This window comes from Panthera tigris, chromosome D4, assembly GCF_018350195.1.
Source record: "Panthera tigris isolate Pti1 chromosome D4, P.tigris_Pti1_mat1.1, whole genome shotgun sequence".
NCBI lineage: Eukaryota > Metazoa > Chordata > Mammalia > Carnivora > Felidae > Panthera > Panthera tigris.
The window spans coordinates 42,586,276-42,598,402 of NC_056672.1; the positions used below are offsets into that span (position 1 = coordinate 42,586,276).

Below are 12,127 nucleotides of genomic sequence, written 5' to 3' on the forward strand. Positions count from 1 at the left end.
CATATTTTGTAAAGATTTTGAAATGTGTAAAAAACTGCCACTTCTTCATATGGGGGCATGGTGGTGATATGGAAGCAAGCATCTTCAAACCTGATAACATTATGATGTATATGGCATATATTACAATACAACTTAGGGTATGACTTTAATAGACTTGAGTGGAACATAGAATTTTTTTCTCATAGATACTGATAAAGAAGTAGATAGTTTTATACACAGATATATACAAATATGACATCAGGTTCAAGGACTCTGTGTAAAAGCAAATACAAGGTCTACTCTTGAATGATTGCTCTTGACCTTGTAAAATCTTATGAAGAGATATTTGTGTATCCCCGTTTTTATACTTTCTAAGCTATAAAAGTGGGTTTCTACCTCACCTCATTAAATTTTGCAATATTACAGTTTGGAATTAAATAAAAATACAGAATTTGGCTTGATTTTTGAGCCTGCATTATAAATCTAACTTTGGTAACATTTTAAGTTCTCTTTATGTGTGTTTTTTCCTAACTCAAAAGTCTTTAACAAATCTTTCTTTAAAAAAAAAATTCAACTTATTGAATAGGTAATACAGTCACATGGCACAAACCAGTATATGATATGTCTCTTTTCCTCTGACCCCCAGCTACCCTGTTTTGCTTCATGGATTTAATTACTGTTTACTATGACTTATGTATCTTTCCAGAGTTAGTTTAGATTTACATATGCTTACACATACACATGTGTGCTTTGTGTGTGTGTGTGTGTGTGTATGTGTGTGTGTGTGAGTGTGTGTGTTTTAAATGCAAGTGGTAGCATCCCATATACCTTACTTTGCACCTGCTTTCACTTTAGAGCATATGTTCAATCCTTTCTTTTACCCTGGGTCAAATATTTGTGTTACAGTGACTTTCCATTTGTGGGTTCATGTGAATGTCTGTTGCAAGTCTGTTCAGTAACTGTTGTATGTAATTGAGATAATCTGTAAAATGACCCTATGGGCTAAGCCACCTGCAATATTTTGCTTTCTTTATTACAAAAATGGATAAGACTCTGGCTTCTGTCCATTGAGGGTCACAGTCTCTGTGATTATCCTTATTACCAGCTTCAGTTTCTGACATGTTGGGCAAGATGAAACACAAAACTACTTTAGTAAGCCGCCTATAGAAATTTGGCAAAGAAACAAGAAATGCCTATCATTTATTTCTTATTATATTCCGCCTGCTTAAAAAATGTCTTTCATTTTTGCTCTGACATGTCTACTCTACTGATTTCAGTCACTAATTCTTCTCATCACCCCCACCCCAACTTTTAGAAATTCTAAGGTCCTGTGTTTACTTGCTTAGAATCCCATTGCTGTCCTTCGACACATTTAACATATATGCACATTACCTTGTTAATCAGCTTTTCAGCTTGTCCTTGCTGGACCAGAAAATGTCAGGGATGGGAAAACATCTTTTCTTGTCCTCTTTTATTTCTTTACCTAAGAAGTTAAAAAGAAACTGTGTCATTGACTCAAACTGAACTAGAGCAGAATTCTGCCTGTTAGTGGGGTGGCAGTAATAATTCTGTGACTCACACTCTTGCAGTAAGGTGCTTAGTATCATGTGTTCTAAGAGTAGATTTCTGCCTTTTTGTTTGTTTGTTTGTTTATGGTTCAGACAGTCCAAATTCCGTACTTCTAAGGCAGGGAGTGGGAGTAAGAGAAGAAAGAATGATGACTTATTAGAAAGCCTTGTTCCAACCTAAATAGTTGTGGTTAACTAGTCATGTGTCATTAGACAAGCCATTCAGCATCTCTGATGATGGCATCTTCAACTACTCTGAGCAGAAGACGGCATGTTTACTTTCATGTAGCTTTCATTTGTTGCCCATTGGATTCTCATTTTTCTGATGTCTTGTTACATTTATTTGTGCCACAAATCATGGTAGCCTCGGTTTTCACTCCTGTGGAAAGTGGTGCTACTCACCATTTCTCTGACTTTCAGTGCTGCTATGGAGATCAAACAAGGTTACTATATGTGTGATACTACAAAGTACCTGCAGATACAAAATATTAGTATACTGTTTCTTTATATGTGTACTGGAGCTGAGCTCTAATTGCTTCACGTGAACCACTCTTGTTTCCTCAAGGAGGATGGGGTTAGTCAGCTCCAGAGAAGGCGGAACTGTTGCTCTGTGCACCGTACTCCCTGCATTCACTCCTCTTTGAAATGCACTTGTCTAATGCTGGTGTCAGATCATTTGAAAAAAAGTTCCTCTTAAATACAGAGAACAAACTGAGGCTTGCTGGAGGGGGGTGGGGGGTTGGGGGATGGGCTAATGGGCATTGAGGAAGGCATTTGTTGGGATGAGCACTTGTTGTTATATGGAAGTGAAGAATCACTGGGTTCTACTCCTGAAACCAATACTGCATTGTATGTTAACTAACTTGAATTTAAATAAATAAAATTAAAAAATAAAATTATCGAAATTTGAAAAAAAAAAAAAAAGCAAGTTCCAATTGCCAGTTCTCTCTTACAAGTCATTCTTTTCTGTATTTCAAGGAGATGAGTTTACGGTTAGTCTAGTTCAGTCTGTGCAACGAGTAAAATGCATTGGCAGTTTCAGACTCTCTAATAGAAATGCTTTGAATTACCTACAGCTAATTCTTCCTCAGTTTTCAATAGAAAACTGCCCGATCATTTGTGCACAGAATCTGAAGACTAGGAAAAGGCTGCACGGTATTTCTCCCACATTTACCCAAAGACAGGACAGAGAAGTACAGGTTACAGTCCAGTGAGTTGGGGCCATGCACAAGTGACACATGGCAATCCAAATCTCTGCCTTAGGGGCGCCTTCACGCCCAGCGGCAGATTAATAAAAACAAGAAGAATGGGCATTTTGTGAATCACATAGTTTCCTTAAAAGAGACATGGCTAAGACAGACCTAGAAAAAAGCTGATCATTTAGGATAACATAAAATCTTTCATCTTTACTTTCAGAATATTTCTAATGACTCCATTTCTGGAACATTCCAGATTTAGAATTTTTTTTTCCTGAATGAAAATGTTATGATTGACTTGTGTATGAATGTTAGAGAATATGCTCATTTTAGGCTAGCCTTTTCAAATAAAGGCAAATCAGAATTTAACATTGAATTATCAGTTACTGAACATTAAAATAGCTTGCAAAACATCACAGAATATATTTGAATGCTGTTGATTTTCTTGAGTGTATAATATAATTTATAATAAATGAGGGAAGATTTATAATCAATTATCCTTTTATTCAGCAAATACTTATATATTTCCATGTATAAGTTAGTGTTAAGGAAGAAAGTTGGAAATTTATGAGGAATAAGATATCATTTTGAATAGTCTGAATTAGGAGAAGAGTCACAGCATAAATATTTGGAATGAAGGAATTGAACAAGATTCTAAAAACGAATAATGCCTAATTAAATAATTGTGTTTTATCCATTCAATCTGTGGGGCTTAGTGATGGTACTGAAAAACAATTCTAATGCTTTTCAAAACTCAATTTAAAAATTATTTTTCAAATTTTTCCTGTGATTTGTGGCCACTTTGATGAAACCTTCCATTAACAGATATTTGCTAACATTACTTCCTCCATAAATTTCCTTAAATTTACTGCCATTTTGTTCCTTAGGATGTTGAAAGGAAACTATTTTGCATAGTACATTATGCCAAGAGAAAATCACTTTATTAAATAAATTTAAGTAATATACTATATTGCTATTACATAAGACTTCATATTTTGAAGAATAAGTTGGTGTCCACCCTTTTATTTTGGAATAGTTAACTAAGGGCAGACTTTATTATCCAGGAGGAAAATATTCTATTATGAAATGAATAACTTAAATGCATGTTCTCTTTTATCTAGCATGTTTGCGAAGTATTCCCTTTCAGTCCTGGATGAGGCCACAGGGATACAAACTGTTCAAAACAGGGATAATTCCAGTGCTCTTTTTCTGTTAGCCAAGCCAATGCAGGGAAAGAGCCAAGTTGAGTGGGACACATTGGGATGGTGGGTGCATCACCCAGGACGGAACAGTCATCCCCAGTCCTTGTGCCACAGGAAAGACTTTGTGGATAATCCATGCAGATTGCATGCTTTGATTTTGTTCATTTAATAAAATAATTGGAACAAGTAAACTAGAATCATGTTTTGAGTGTCTGCCCATGTATAACATTTTTGGACTGAGTAGTTAGGTTGTCACAAAACACCCTCTTTTCTCACAGCTTCTGCCTCTTGCTGTTGCAGAGACATTTGGCTCTGCACCTCCTTTACGAGCGGGTGTTCCACGCCAGAGCCAGGACTCCAATTTCCATCCTGGTTCAGAATCTGCAATCACAGAACTCGATATTTTACCCCTCTATTGCCTCCTTTCTCTCCCTTCATTTATGGCATCATGTGTATTTTTATGAATCCCTTCCCTTTTTCAAAGTTAAAAGAAAGAAATAGGTAAACACAGATGCTCCTGCTGTAACTCCATATGGAAACCCACTTTCTAAATGAGCAAGTTGTAGATCTAAGTAATGAACTGAGCTGTCTGTCTCGAGCTTTTCCCTCTGGGAGTGTGCAGCTGGATGGGATTCTTAATTCAAAAGAGCGAAAAGAAGGATATGCGTGTTGGGGGCGGGGTGTGTGCAATGGAAGGATCGATGTAGTCTGTAGGGACATGCAGGGAAAAATCTGCAAAATGTTAATCTCCACCATCCCAGATGATTCTCAGCCTATTCAGTTGTAGGTTTACAGTAGCATTCTAGAGACACTTGGAATTTGAGAAGTCAGGATTAGATGAACTTTCTGGCTATTTCTTGTACCATTCACAATTTAGGAGTCCTATTTCATCAGAACCAAATCAAAAGGCTGTCTGTAGGAACATGAAGTCAAAGTTCTATTATCACCTCCTTGATCCATAATGTCTATATTCACATTTAAGAATCCAGTTTATTAAAACAGATATAAGATTTGAGGGCAGGAACCCTTGTACATTTTTATAGTATAAACCTAGCACTGTGAACTTTCATGAGTGGTTAGGTGGGTCAATGAAAGGATTTTGTACATAGCTTAAAATTAATAATCAATGATTAGATTTTTGTGAAATCTTATTGGTTTCTTTGCTTCTTTTAATTTATAGACATACAATTTTTTGAGGTTTGTAAATGATAAATTCAGATTTTATATGTTTTTTTTTTGAAAACTTGGTAGATACTAGGTAGGCGAATAATTTCTGGAGATATCTTTGAGTCATGAAGTTGGAAAGAAATAAGAAATAGAATTGTTGCTGATCCCCAGCAGAATTATGCTGGTATTCAAAGACTGATTCATAGAGCTGTAGAATTTGCTTGGTGGGTTCAGAGTAAATCCGGGAACAAGGAGAGGGTTGATAAAGATATGGATTTTTAGTAAATACGTTTGAAGCATTCCGTACCATGGGGAAAAACAGTTTCAAACTTCCAAGAGCTTCTCTGCAGCTGGGAAAGTAAATTCCTATAAAACCTTTTTCACGGTTAACTCCAAAACATGAAGGCTGGCTTTAAACACTGTACTGACTCATGTCTTACCCAGAGGGACAGATTCCCAACTCTGTTAAGATGTGCCTGCGAGGATTTCCTGTACAGAGAGATAGAGTAGCTATTGCCTTTGCTGGTAATTTCTAATCACGGAGTGAGGAGACCACATGTCTTTCAGGATTTAGGTTTTCATCTTTAATTACAGCGGGTTAACCCATAGTGCCTCATCATTCCTTGCTCAAGATTCAGTCATTTGTATGCCTGCTTTATAATTAGTGCCTTTTTCATGTACCATTATAATCTTGAGGTTTTCATTAAATCAGCTTACTTTGTAATTCAATTAATTTAAAAGTAAACTTGATATCACTACCATAAATGTAAAGTCAGTGACACAGGCCATAAGTCAAAGGTAACTAAACATACATGCAAAGAAAACAAAACGGTGTCCTTAAACTCTGTCCACTGTTGTCTGTCCCAGTCTCTTGTGCTTTAGGTCTCTTCATTTTTTGTTAAATGGGAGAGATTATCAAGTCTTCCAACGAAGTTAAAGAATCGGACTACCACAATGATCCATAATCCCTCACTTAATCAGAATGATTGAAAGAGATGAGAAAAATAAACTTGTTGACTTATGATGTTATTTAATACAGTGTAACTGTGTCCTTTCAGATTATCTTGCATATTCTGGAAAACAATTTGAATATACCTAAAATCCTGGGGACTGTCAGTAGTGAGGCATCCCACATCTCAGGAAACACTGCCATATAATAAAGTAAGGCTTTCAGCACAGAAACTGAAGCAACAATAACAAAATTACAGAGTGTATATTTCTCATATCCCTGGAATGCTAGCATCATCATTTAACTAGTTGGTTTTGAGTTACAAAAGGAAAGATAGTAATAAATGTTTATAAACTTAAGATTCAAAGGTAGGGTTATGTAAACCTGGTTAGCTTTAAGGTGGCTTTCAAATACCTAAAATAATTTTATTTTTATTACATATTTGCACTCCAACCTTCTTGAAAATCATGTAATGATCCCTTTATGTGATATGTGCCTATATATACAGAATGCACATGACTGTTATAAGATTAGCTCTTTACTGAATTACTGTTCCTATATTTTTTAGGTAATGAATGACTGCTATCCTTCTTGAAATATTTTGTTGGTGTTTATTCCTTTAACTTCAACAGCAATTTCCGGGGAGATTTAAAAACAAATTATGACTGTCACATCCTGATAGGGACACTAACAGTGAGGTCAGTAAACAGGCTGTTAGATTGGAAACCAAAGTGGTTAACAGTACAGTGGACTCTTGGGGTGCCTGGGTAGCTCAGTTGGATAAGTGCCCAACTCTTCATCTTGGTTCCGGTCATGATGTTACAGTTCATGAGATCGAGCCCCACAGCCCCACTGACTGTGCAGAGCCCACTTGGGATTCTCTCTCTCTCTCTCTCTCTCTCTCTCTCTCTCTGCCCCCTCCCCTGCTCACTCACTCTCTACCAAATAAATAAATAAACTTAAAAAAAAAAAAAGAACACAGCAGACTCCGCATTGTAATCTTAGCTCTACTGTTTACTGTCCATGTAGCTTTGGTCAAGTTAATCTTTTTGTGCCTGTTTTTCACTGGTAACATAACAATAATAGCAGTCTCTGCTTCATTTATTGTACTTAAAAAGTCAATATATGTATATAATGTTTAGAGCAATACCTCACATGCCGTAAACATTCAGAAACATTAGTTGATATTACTACAGTTACTATTTACCCTCGATGGCCTTTTGCCATACTATGAGATACAAAATAGAAAGCATAAAACTACACTGAAACCGTAATCATTATCACCCCCTTGTCATATTTTAGTGAGTATAAGTAGTGGGCAACTTAGGTTAAACATAAAATATTCCTGAGTTTGAGAATTACTGTTCTTCTACTTCAAATCTTCCTGAGGATATTACACAGTACGAAGGGATATTATTCATAGGAGGGCTGGCGTAATACTCAGCACATAGAGCTGTCGATGGTGCTAAGCTTTACAACAGCAGTAGGACGTAGGAACTTGGAGAATCTAGTTTGGAGGCATGCCACCACAGTGATTAAAAGCTTGTAAAATAAGATCTATGGAGGAAGGCTAAAGAAATTTGGATTGTTTACCCTGGAGAAGAGAAGACTTAAGGGTGATTTAGTGCTGTTATTGAAGCATAAGAGGGTTCTTTTTTAGAGTCTCATGGTAAGCTTTTCTGTAGCTCTCCCGAGATCCAAACAGGAGGAGGTGGGCTGACAGTGCAGCACAAAGGATTTAGGGTAGGTAAGAAAAGCTTTTCAACAGCAGCATTTTTTAATAATTTGAAAGGGGGACTGTGTGAGTTTTTTTTCTAGAGGTTTAGTAATAATCATTTGAAGTGGTTTGATCTGGTCCTGCCTTGAGGCATGGGAATGGGGTATTTTGCTGTAATGTCACCTTCCACAAATCAGTAAAGGACTGGCCCACCCGACTCTCAGAATAGCTATTTTATTAAGACAACAACTCTTCCCATCAGCACGAGTGTTAAGTAGCCCCAAATAGTAGAGCCCACCAGGAAGGGCTGCAAGCTAGGTTTATTAAGTAGAAACACAAACATATCAGTCCTGGGGACGAAGGCTCTCAGCTTGAGCCATGATTAACTGTGCATCCCGCTGGATCCTTCTGTAAGTTGTTCGAGTTGTCAATCTAGAAATTTTAATATATTTAACAAGTTTTCACCAGACACACTCTGTGTGATAATAACTATGCTAAGTTCTAAGGATATAAAAACAAGTAAGACATATTCTTTACCTTCAAGAAACTCATACTCAGGATGTAAAAAAACAATTACAATGCAGTATAATGTTTCCTTAGGAGCATTTTGCTCTGGGATCCTAGCGGAGAATGCCCAACATGGCCTCGTTGGGTCAGGGAAGTTTCCAATGGATGTGGCCCTTCACATAAATCTAAAAGGATGAATAGGGTTCACCATATGAATTTCAAAACAAAAGAACAAAACTGCAGGAGATTCCATGCATATGGAACAGCATGTGCAAAGACATGAAGATATAAGGAAGAATGGATTATTTAGGTAATTAACTATATGTTTAGAACTGCTCTACCGGTAGGATACATTAACCACAGGTGGCCAGTAAGCCCTTGAAATGTGATATCTAGGGACATCTGGGTGGCTCAGTCAGTTAGGCATCTGACTTCGGCTCAGGTCATGATCTTGTGGTTCATGAGTTTGAGCCCCCCGTCAGGCTCTGGGCTGACAGCTCAGAGCCTGGAGCCTGCTTCAGATTCTGTGACCCCCTCTCTCTCTGCCCCACCCCTGCTTGTCCTCTGTCTCTCTCTGTCTTTCAAAAATGAATAAACATTAAAAACAAAAAAGAAATGTGTTATCTGAATTAAGATATGTTTTGAGTATAACACAAAGAGACTTCAAAGACTTAATACAAAAAGAAAATATTTCACTGTAGTTTTTTTTTATGTGTTACATGTTGAAATGGTGTTATATTGAGATAAAGAAAATAGGTCATTAAAACTAATTTCACCTATTTTGTATTACTTTTTTTAATGTGGATACTAGAAAAATTTAAATTACATATATGGCTCACATTGGAGGTTTGCATTACATTTCTTTTGGAATGGCCTATAATATAAAGTTCTGCTGCAGTGAGGCAAACAGTGGGAGATGAAGCTGGAGAAGTATTCATGAATGATATTACCATGGAAGAGTAGATTTAGAAATTTTATCTGCAATTCACAGTATAAAATACATAATATACTGCAACTTATTGCGCACACACACACACACACACACACACACACACACACAGAAACATGCATAGAAACCAAAACAAAAAGTTTGCCAGTTTACTCCTCTGCTTTGCAGTACATGCTGATATTCTCTATCCTATTCTATTTCATATTATTTCAATGCTGGTTGAAACCCATTAAATAGATTTCAGAATCCACTAATCCACTATTGGATCGCAACTTACAGTTTTAAAAATGCTGAAATATAATCTGATCAACTAATCTGGGCTTTGTCCTTTAGTTGCTCATGTGCCTTTTTCGGTACCGTGAATACTATTAGGTTTATCTGTAGAATCTATCCACATGTATAAAGGGGATTGGGTAGAATTGAGGAAATTACCAGATTGCAAACATGGAGTTGAAATCACTTCAACAGTCCATGAGAAAGATCAGGATGCTGTAAACTATAGCCATGGCATTAGCAGTAAAGAGATGATAATCAGGGAAAAGGTGGTGAAGAGCAAGGGAAACACTACTTAGAAGGTATATTTAGTAATGGAATTCAGTAGGTGATTGGAGGTGAGGTGGGAGAGTGTAAGGGTCAACATATAGTCTTTGGTTTCTAGTTTGAGTGACAAGATGGAGGTGGTGCCATCTGCAGTGATAAAGAATACAGACAGAACCAATTTGGGGAAAGTGGATTCAGGTTTAGACATACTGATTGCAGATGCCTGCATGATATGTAGAATGAACCATTGGGCAAAGTCAACAGTGTTTAGCTTAGATATAAGACTGTAAGTATAAATGGAAGAACCCAAGGACAGTGTGTGGAATGAAAAGAGATTAGGGAAGAGGACAGAATTCTGAGAAATATGAACATGTGAAAATCCATAAAAAGGATAAAAAAGGACAGGGTAGGAGAACATGATCTGGTGAAGCCAGGGAAGGAGAGGGTGTCAATGATGAGTGACAGCTAGTCATTCCACAGAAAGTCAAATGCCGGGAAAAGCCAGTCTGATTTGGTCTAGGAGGCTATTAACAAAAGATGATTTCATTCAGGCTTAGGATACTGCAGTTGGGTGAGAAACTATCAGAAAGGAAACAAACATGATAAACTGTATACAGTTTTTCAAGAATTTTGTCTGGGGAGGGAATGTGAGATTAAGGAATGGCAAGAAAGAGATCAGGAATAAGAATGCATGAGTAGAGGAACAAATGACAGAAAATGGAGGACGCAACCTTAAGCAAGTGTTTTGGCCATTGAATTTTTTTTTAATTTTAAGAAGGAAAAGATTTGAATTTCCTTATAAGCTAAGATAAATGGGCCAATGGAGAAAAATCATGGAAGATTTTAATGAAGAAAAGCCCTTGAGGAGATAAAGAGGTCTTAGAGCTGAACCAGAAGCCATGGAATGAAGAGTAAAGGGACAGGACTAGATAGGGAGAATGGGAGGGCTGTGGAGACATGTGATGGTTGCTGAGCAAAATAGAAGGATCCTTTCCCCAGTCCTACCCTGGGGACTGGACAGTGTGTAGCTGGTGGTGCTGGATACAAAGGATATGCCCTTCATCAGCATCACTCATCAGCCTGGACAAGAAGAAACAAAGCAAGAAAAGACGAGAGGGATCAAAGAAGTAAGGACCTTAATGAGGTCAGAAATCAAATGGATTTGGAATAAAAGAGGACAATGAAAGAAGTGAGAGGACACGATAGTCAGGATTTAAGGTTCAAAGATCAGTTTTATGAGATAGAGGCTTTGTGCAGAATGGCATGTACTCAAGGTGACTGTAATCCCACGAGAACAAGTGAGCCGGATGGAGAACTATAATTCAAATGACAAAGCTAATTTTTTGTTTGTCATTGGATGTTTTCAGGTCTAAAATATTTAAACATTTAGTCATCCCAGACAATATCCATGTAAGCACTTTAGACTTTATTTGGATAAAAGAAGTATGTGTTTGTGTGCTCCTCATTCTGTCCAGATACTTGGATTGATGGGCATTGATGATGAGAATGATGGGGATTCCTACCTCATACAAAAGGATCTACATGGTGTATAAATAGTTAAGTGAAGTGTAGTTCAGGATTCAATTAAAAGGTTAGTAAGTGGTTGTGTTGTTTTTACAAATTCTCAAATGTGACACATACTATTATTAAATTATTAGAATATGGCAAAATGTAATGAATGCTAATAAATTCAGTGGACAATCATAATAAAGTTGATTTCAGGTGCAAGTGAAGTGACCTTTGTCAGTGGTCACTTTTAGACCCGTGTCTTTTATACATGTGTCTAGCAGAGTGCAAGCAAACATATGAAAGGAAGGTGTCTTGTTGAGAAGTTTCGTGTATCAGGGTATATCCTTAAAAAAGTAGATAACTGGGGCGCCTGGGTGGCTCAGTTGGTTAAGCATCCGACTTCGGCTCAGGTCATGATCTCGCGGTCTGTGAGTTCGAGCCCCATGTCAGGCTCTGTGCTAACAGCTCAGAGCCTGGAGCCTGTTTCAGATTCTGTGTCTCCCTCTCTCTCTGACCCTCCCCCGTTCATGCTGTCTCTCCCTGTTTCAAAAATAAATAAACATTAAAAAAAATTAAAAAAAAAAGTAGATAACTGTTGTGGGCATGTGCCAATACCTCAGAGTGCAGCCAGTGAGTTAGTTGATATACTGTGTGTTCTGGGATGACTCAATTTGGGGAGCTTGGACGGCAGTGCTAGAGAGATCCAGTGAAGGGTGCTAAATAATGAGATGCATCAGCCTCACTTTCTGTGTGCCCATTGCAGGAACATGATCCTCAACTCTATCCCCATTTGAGAAAAAAGACTCTGAGTTCTGTTTTCATACAGAGCAAGCATAACAGTGCC

At 37.4% G+C, this 12,127-nt stretch overlaps 1 long non-coding RNA gene across 12 annotated transcripts in view; it reads right to left on the reverse strand.

Annotated features, from left to right (window-relative positions):
* Positions 1–12,127, reverse strand: part of LOC122233046 — an 86,286-nt gene that overhangs the window by 54,545 nt on the left and 19,614 nt on the right. For all 12 annotated transcript variants that reach the window (XR_006210488.1, XR_006210493.1, XR_006210492.1 and 9 more), the window contains one exon: positions 1,372–1,462. This is a non-coding gene — a long non-coding RNA (uncharacterized LOC122233046). The remainder of the gene's footprint in view (positions 1–1,371; positions 1,463–12,127) is intronic.